Genomic DNA, 7,837 nt, shown 5'->3' with positions numbered 1-7,837 from the left:
TGAATGGGTTCAGGAGATGGTGAGACGTGAACCAGCATTTATGGGTAGCATAATTTGGTCAGATGAAGCCCAATTCAAACTCAATGGAACTGTCAATAGACACAATAGTGTGTACTGGGCTGAAGATAATCCTCACATTACAGTTGAAAAGGCTTTGAATTTGCCTGGTGTAAATGTGAAGTGTGATTTGTCTGCAAGGGGACTCACTGGGCCTTTCCACTTTGAAGGTACTGTTACTGGAGAAACGTACCTAACAATGCTTGCTGACTCCATATTCCCTGCCATTCGTGCATTATACAGCAATGATGAGTTTTATTTCCAACGAGATGGCGCCCCGCCGCACTATCATAGGGACGTACGAACATACCTGGACCACAATGTGCCAGGCCAGTGGATAGGACGCAGGGGACCAATCGAGTTTCCTGCACGCTCTCCAGACCTCACGCCGCTAGATATCTTCTTATGGGGCACAGTAAAAGATGAGGTGTACAAACGTAAACCACGTAACCTGGACACACTTTGGAATGAGATTCAGGCAGTGTGTGCAGAAACCTCATTGGACACTTTGGTACAATGTACGGAATCAGTGGTGACCCGTACTCAGAAATGTATTGATGCTGAAGGCCACCAGTTTGAACATTAATCACCTTTGCAAAGTACATTTATTCTTCCAATTGGACTTTAAGCTTTCCATTTCCAGAAATTTAACATTGTAGAACGGGAAATAAATTTTCTATGACTCTTCAAAGTGTGTATACATTTTTTGACGCACCCTGTATAATACAAATTTTATCTCCGCTGAGATTATATAAATAATTCACACTTTCGTCTGTTAATTCATTTATGAATATAGAGATTATATCTTCTTCTTCGTCACCAGGATAACAGACAGATACGAAGAATGAAAGCGTTCGTTTCCTCATTCGTACTGTTTGATACATTTATATGAAAGTAGTTTTAGTAGATTTGCAAAAAATATATGAAAATATATACTGAATCAAGCGTCGGTCTAACATCGAACCAAACACTGTTTTTATCAATGAACCAGCGACAGCTAAAGGAAAAGCAGACGCAGTCGCAGGCAACGTCAATCGCCAGTGTTAGACTACGTCAGCGCCAGCTGAAGCTGGCTTTGAACTGCGTTCATCACGAATGACATTCTAGCATTTTTGCACGGAATTCCAGAGGGAGAATATTCTCCCCCTGCAAATTGGAAACAATTTAAAGTCGCCTACAGACGTACGACAATTTCGATAGTGGAGAAATGACGCTATCAGAAAATGGTTCAAATGGCTCTGAGCACTATGGGACTTAACATCTCTGGTCATCAGTCCCCTAGAACTTAGAACTACTTACACTTAACTAACCTAAGGACATCACACACATCCATGCCCGAGGCAGGATTCGAACCTGCGACCGTAGCAGTCGCGCGGTTCCGGACTGAGCGCCCAGAACTGCTAGACCACCGCGGCCAGCCTATCAAGAATATATACAAATCTATTAAAAATTATTTCTCTTAAATGGAGTTGATTGTAGACCTCATCAACAACAAGCTTACACACAACAATAAGCAAGCGTTCATCATTAACGATGAGATGAGAAATTTTGGTTTTATGCAAATCAAGTTGCTGATCTGTTAGGCCATGGTCGTCCCAGGAAAGCAACTAAAGATCATGTTAAACAAAAATATTGAAAAACATCTGAAAATTTCAATAACACCGAAATGGTGCTACTGAAAAATATGCATCTTTCAAAGAAATTTATCAATGAACGCAGTCTTCATTCTCTAGTTATGAAATCCAAGATGCCTTTTGCAGAAGATTTTCAAGTTTGGGTTTATGAAGAAGTTTTACCAGCCGTTCGAAAATATGGTGTGTAGAAACTACAAGAGCAAATTGAAGATTTACAGACTGATAAGGAAATGGCAATGTGTATTCTAAAGGAAAGAAGAGAAGACATTCAAATCTTAAGGCAACGAATTATAGAAATACAACCACATGTTGTTTCTCAAACAGTTAATGAAAATTTAAGACCAACTTTTCTCTTCTGAAGTTATTTGACGATGAATGTGAATATGATTATTATGTGATTAGAACGCAGAGGAAAAATTTACGAAAACAGCTGTACAGAATAGAGGATCGACATCCTAATTGTGAAGAATTGTTAAGACTGAATTATAGCCCTCACTCAGTCAATTTATACCAAAGGATGAAAGAGACTTTGAGAATTATTTGTTGGCAGAATTACTTTAAGATTTTGAATAATTACACTCAAGAACAGTTGATTAACGATGTAATGAATCTTCATCAAACTAACGCAGTCCAAGACTGGCGCAGCTGTTGCTTCAGCGGTTGCTTCTTCGGCAGAGCTCTGTGACTAGGTCTACGACTACATTTGCGTTATTCACCCAAATGTTGTATGAATTATCGAAGCCTAACCACTTAACATAAACCTTATCTCCTTCCTTTCTCAGAACTTTTTCAACGAGATACACATCTGGATATTTCTTCTTCTGTAGTTTCCACTGACCAATTGGCCGTGTAGCCCTTCTCAAAAAGTCCTTTCAGTTTACTGATCCTCATTGTGTTCCCAAATTTAAAGTTTGGCTCAGCATCCGGCAGATTTGTCTCGTAAACGGTCTTCAGCAAGATTTTTTCAGCATCTTCATCTACTTCACTTGAAGGCATTTTTATGGTCGAATGCCTCATGTTCATGTATTTGTCAACTAATTTCGAGACTATGACAGCCCATTTGTAATTTACTTGAAGAGCAAATCTGTTCCACATCTTTTCCTTAAGTGTTCTTTTGAATCGTTCAACAAAAGATGCTTTCATCTCTGTGAAGGTCGAATAATGGTTGATGTATTTTTTCGTTGGCTCCTGAAAATCTTTGTTATACAGTTCTTTCCCATTGTCGGTTTGCTGGTTTTTTGGGTGTGGGGCACTGTATATTTTTTTTTGTCGAGAGCAACAACCACATTCTTCCCTGTTTTGTCTTTAATTGGAACAGCCCAGGACAGTCAATAAATATTTATATCCTCGATTTCTCTTCGAAATTCCATCAACTAGCCCGAGCCCATTTCGACAATTTCGGCCTGCTAAAGATCATTTAAACCTAGAGAAATTACAACTCTGTATGTAAATGTTTTTTCTCATTGGTTTATGCAGCCCATTAATGATTTCTTCACGAATGGGGGTGGGTGAATCGCACACCTTCAGTGTGCTCAGTCCTTCAGGAGAACCACCCACCTTTTCACCTACAAAATTTGTTTAAAGAAAATACTCTTTTTAGTTTTACATATTGTGCAAAGACCTTTAATCCTCTCTCTGCCGGTTTCAGTTGTTACTCTGTGAGGATTCTGTGTCTCACTGAATTTTTTACACTTAAAACAATGCATGTGAACGTCCATAAGGACTAAGTTTGTCTTCCACAAACGATCACTCTGAAGAGCTGAGTGCGAAGCGTGAACGTCAATTTAAATAGATTAAAAAAACATAATAATATAATTTCAGCGTTCAGCACCAACTGTAACAGGCTTAGACCTGCCGTCAGACTGCATCTGCTTCACCTGCCACTGTCACTTCACCAAACATGATTAATTCGCCTGAAACAGGGACAATCTTAACAGATTCGTTTAGAGATATAAATATTTTATCCTTCTTTTTCATTTCAAGTGTCAAGTGATGGGTTATTGAACTGTGTTGGATATAAAATTTGCAGTTCATCAGCATCGAATATTTTTATCTCTATTTTAAAATCAGTAGGCGACAGGTAACGATTTACATTAGCTCCAAATAAAATAATTCTCTTGATTTTTACTTCATGCCCAAATGTGTACTTCACTATTTCCCTACCAGTATGAAAGTCAAATTTCAGTTTATGTTTGTCATACATTCTTTTCTGAAGATCACTTATTTGACTTAGATATGGCGTTAAATCTCCCTTTGAAAAATAATCTTAAAGAGCTTTTTCTACTTCCTTTTTTGTAAAGAAGTGCTTTATAGTGCTGTAGTTGTCTTGAAGAACCTGATTAATTTTTTTCATTAAGCTTTGTAGCGGTGAAATAGTTACTGAACTGCGTTAGAATGCATATGTATTCGGGTTTTGTAACATATTCTTTTTCTAAATACTAACCTTTTATAGGGTCTTTTATGTGTACAATTCTTCTGCCTTTAAAGTCAACGGAAGTTTTAGTCACCTTAAAAGTGTTGTTCAACTCTTTCCGAAACCACACGATTATAATGTATATCTTTGGGACTATTGACGCATAAACATCTTCGATTTTTTATCGAAACTCTTCAATTGAGTCACCATCAGAATTCTTAACGAGTATGTTTCCAAAAATGACGATATAGCATGTTAAAGACATTATTAAACTTATAATTTTTGCATAAGAGTTCTAAAACAAACATACATAAATGACCGCAAATTATTTCATTGAAATTTTGTATTCTATGCCTATTGTAGTACAGATCACTTTTTCCCAAATAGTTAACGAGCTGGAATGAGATTTTCACTCTGCAGCGGAGTGTGCGCTGATATGAAACTTCCTGGCAGATTAAAACTGTGTGCCCGACCGAGACTCGAACTCGGGACCTTTGCCTTTCGCGGGCAAGTGCTCTACCAACTGAGCTACTGAAGCACGACTCACGCCCGGTACTCACAGCTTTACTTCTGCCAGTACCTCGTCTCCTACCTTCCAGCCTTTACAGAAGCTCTCCTGCGAGCCTTGCAGAACTAGCACTCCTGAAAGAAAGGATATTGCGGAGACATGGCTTAGCCACAGCCTGGGGGATGTTTCCAGAATGAGATTTTCACTCTGCAGCGGAGTGTGCGCTGATATGAAACTTCCTGGCAGATTAAAACTGTGTGCCCGACCGAGACTCGAACTCGGGACCTTTGCCTTTCGCGGGCAAGTGCTCTACCAACTGAGCTACCGAAGCACGACTCACGCCCGGTACTCACAGCTTTACTTCTGCCAGTACCTCGTCTCCTACCTTCCAAACTTTACAGAAGCTCTCCTGTGAGCCTTGCAGAACTAGCACTCCTGAAAGAAAGGATATTGCGGAGACATGGCTTAGCCACAGCCTGGGGGATGTTTCCAGAATGAGATTTTCACTCTGCAGCGGAGTGTGCGCTGATATGAAACTTCCTGGCAGATTAAAACTGTGTGCCCGACCGAGAATCGAACTCGGGACCTTTGCCTTTCGCGGGCAAGTGCTCTACCAACTGAGCTACCGAAGCACGACTCACGCCCGGTACTCACAGCTTTACTTCTGCCAGTACCTCGTCTCCTACCTTCCAAACTTTACAGAAGCTCTCCTGGAAGGTAGGAGACGAGGTACTGGCAGAAGTAAAGCTGTGAGTACCCGGCGTGAGTCGTGCTTCGGTAGCTCAGTTGGTAGAGCACTTGCCCGCGAAAGGCAAAGGTCCCGAGTTCGAGTCTCGGTCGGGCACACAGTTTTAATCTGCCTGGAAGTTTCAGTTAACGAGCTGTTTAGGAATAATTCCTCCACATGAATCAAAAACGAATTTTTTATCCTTATTCTTATAATAGCAGATCCAATGGGTGCCAACACGGTCAGAAGTATCTACATTTACAATTCTGTATTCTAAATTTTTCGCTTCGTTGGGCAATTCATCAGTCATATAAATGCATCAAAAGTGTTTAATTTTTAACTAATTCTTCTATATCGAAATTAGATAAAGGATTGCTAAATTTTTTATGATTTTTTGATATTTCTGTTTTTTTTTTTTTTTGCCTTTCTGGCTGCACCAGCTAAATCTTTCTTCTCCATTTCCAAGTTTTGTCTTTTCTGTTCTTCTAGCTCTTTGTCAGCTGTCTTCTTGTTTATGACTGTATTTGCGATTGCTGCAGATCCACCAGCAAGTGGGCCAGTAGTTGCTAGATATGGTAATGCAGCCAAAATTTGTGGAAGAAATCCTTACTTCTTTTGTGTTAGATATTCAATAATCTTTTTTCACAACAGGAATACCAAGTGTAATGAGTAAATTACCACCAACTTCAGCTGCCGCTTTCTCTTTCTTTCTCTTTTGTGCATCAGTCAAAAATGGCTCAGTCGCATTTAGCTGATCATTATTCAGCTTAAATTTAATTGATTTTGGCTTGGTTTTGCCGCTGGGCAGCAAAGTATAATCGACTGAGTCGCTGTTCGTTTATATAGATTAAAAACTTTAATAGAGATTAAGCTCCTCAACCATTGTCATCCACGCCTAAGGCAGCACCAGCTGCGTCCATTCCTAATTTCCTCTTTCCATACATTATCCCTCTAACAGCAGTTGCTGCAATTCTGTCACCTAAAGAAGCATCATTCCCATGCATTATTTCTTTCGCAGCTAACTGAAGTCCTTTATCGGCTTCATGTCTTTTTTCTAAATCTTTGTGATATCTGTAGGCGATATCATGTTTTTTACAAGCCTCATCTAGTGGATTAATTCCCAGATCACCGCTCGTCCAATTTAGTTCCTGGACCACAGAACGAGTTGCCTGGAAGATGCATTTCGAACGGTAATTTGTCGATCAGAGTGTTTATGAGGCCTTTCCCATGTTTTTCGCTTGTCCAGAACGTGTGTGGAAGATTGTTCAAAAATCTGATCAGTATGGAATTCCCTTAGGATTGTTGATGTTAAGGTTGATAAATTTGTTCGTCAGCATTTGCGTCATGCCAAATTTTTCATTGTGAAAATATTTATTCCTCGCTAGTTCTTCGTCATGAATAACTGCTAATCTATCGATTAATTCTCGAACATCGTTCATCCAGATATACTCGACTGGTTTTACTGTTTATTTCTCAATAGAGTAATTCGATTCCCTTCACTCATTTTCTCAGCCGAACTGCTTTCAGCCGAACTTGATTCTGAATATGACGGTAATTGATATACTTTTGGAAAATAGACACTATTTCTTTTATCACTTTATTGTATTTTTGCCTCTACTTGATTTTACTTTATTTGGGTTAGTTTCAGAATACAGTGCTCCTGAACGGTATAATATATATGCATAATTTGATAAATCTTCTCTATCGAATTTATCATTCATATCATCCATTGTAATTTGCTTTTTAGTTAAGAAAGTCATAAGTCCATCTGTGCCCTCCTATTGTTTTCCAACAATTTTTAATTTGTCACCATCGAATGCAACAGGAAAACGCTCAACACATTTAAATGTGCCAACAGATTTTAATCCGAAAGTTTCATATTCACTGTGATTAACGTACTTTAACATTCTTTCATTAACATTTATTTTAACGTCATCGTCAGCTGAACAGCGTTCAGACTTCGTCTGTAGCACCTCTCTTAATTTTTTGGGTCGCTTCTCTTCTTCATATTTTTTCAACGTGTCTTGAATTTCTGATTCACTTAATGTGTAGTCATACTTGTCAGGAACGTCGTCAGACCAATCATATAGTTATTTAATTGGGGATATGTCTCCAAAGTCGTCTATGTGTTGACGATAAGGAGTCATCTGTTTTTCATCCTCTCTATTTTCCTTGATCGCTTTCAGAATGTTATGACCTAATCCTTCGATTCCCTGTTTTTTTTTTTTTTTTTTTTTTTTTTGTTCGATTTCGTCGATAACAGGTTGGTCTCCTTTCTCATATTTTTCATATTCTGTACGTGGCTGTTTTTTCCAAAGCTTGAAGTTTTTTTCAGTTCTTCAGCTTCCTTTAGATTGCGTTTGACTTTTTTAACAACCTCCTCATCGTATTTTGCGAGCATTTACTACAGAAGAAAAAACACTAAACGTTTGTGTTGAACATACTCAATGCCAGCTGCAGCAGGTTTTGACAGCGTCAACGTTAACATTCATAATAAA

The 7,837-nt window shown here is 38.8% G+C and overlaps 1 non-coding gene across 1 annotated transcript; it reads right to left on the bottom strand.

Annotated features, from left to right (window-relative positions):
• Positions 1-5,170: 5,170 nt before the first annotated feature.
• Positions 5,171-5,245, bottom strand: Trnas-cga. Its single transcript has one exon. It is a non-coding gene; the product is annotated as a tRNA-Ser (tRNA).
• Between the last annotated feature and the right edge of the window lie 2,592 nt (positions 5,246-7,837).

The sequence above is a fragment of the Schistocerca piceifrons genome, chromosome 11, assembly GCF_021461385.2.
Source record: "Schistocerca piceifrons isolate TAMUIC-IGC-003096 chromosome 11, iqSchPice1.1, whole genome shotgun sequence".
Classification (NCBI taxonomy): Eukaryota; Metazoa; Arthropoda; class Insecta; order Orthoptera; family Acrididae; genus Schistocerca; species Schistocerca piceifrons.
The sequence above is the reverse complement of the archived record's forward strand: the minus strand, read 5'-3'. Positions and strand labels throughout refer to the sequence as shown.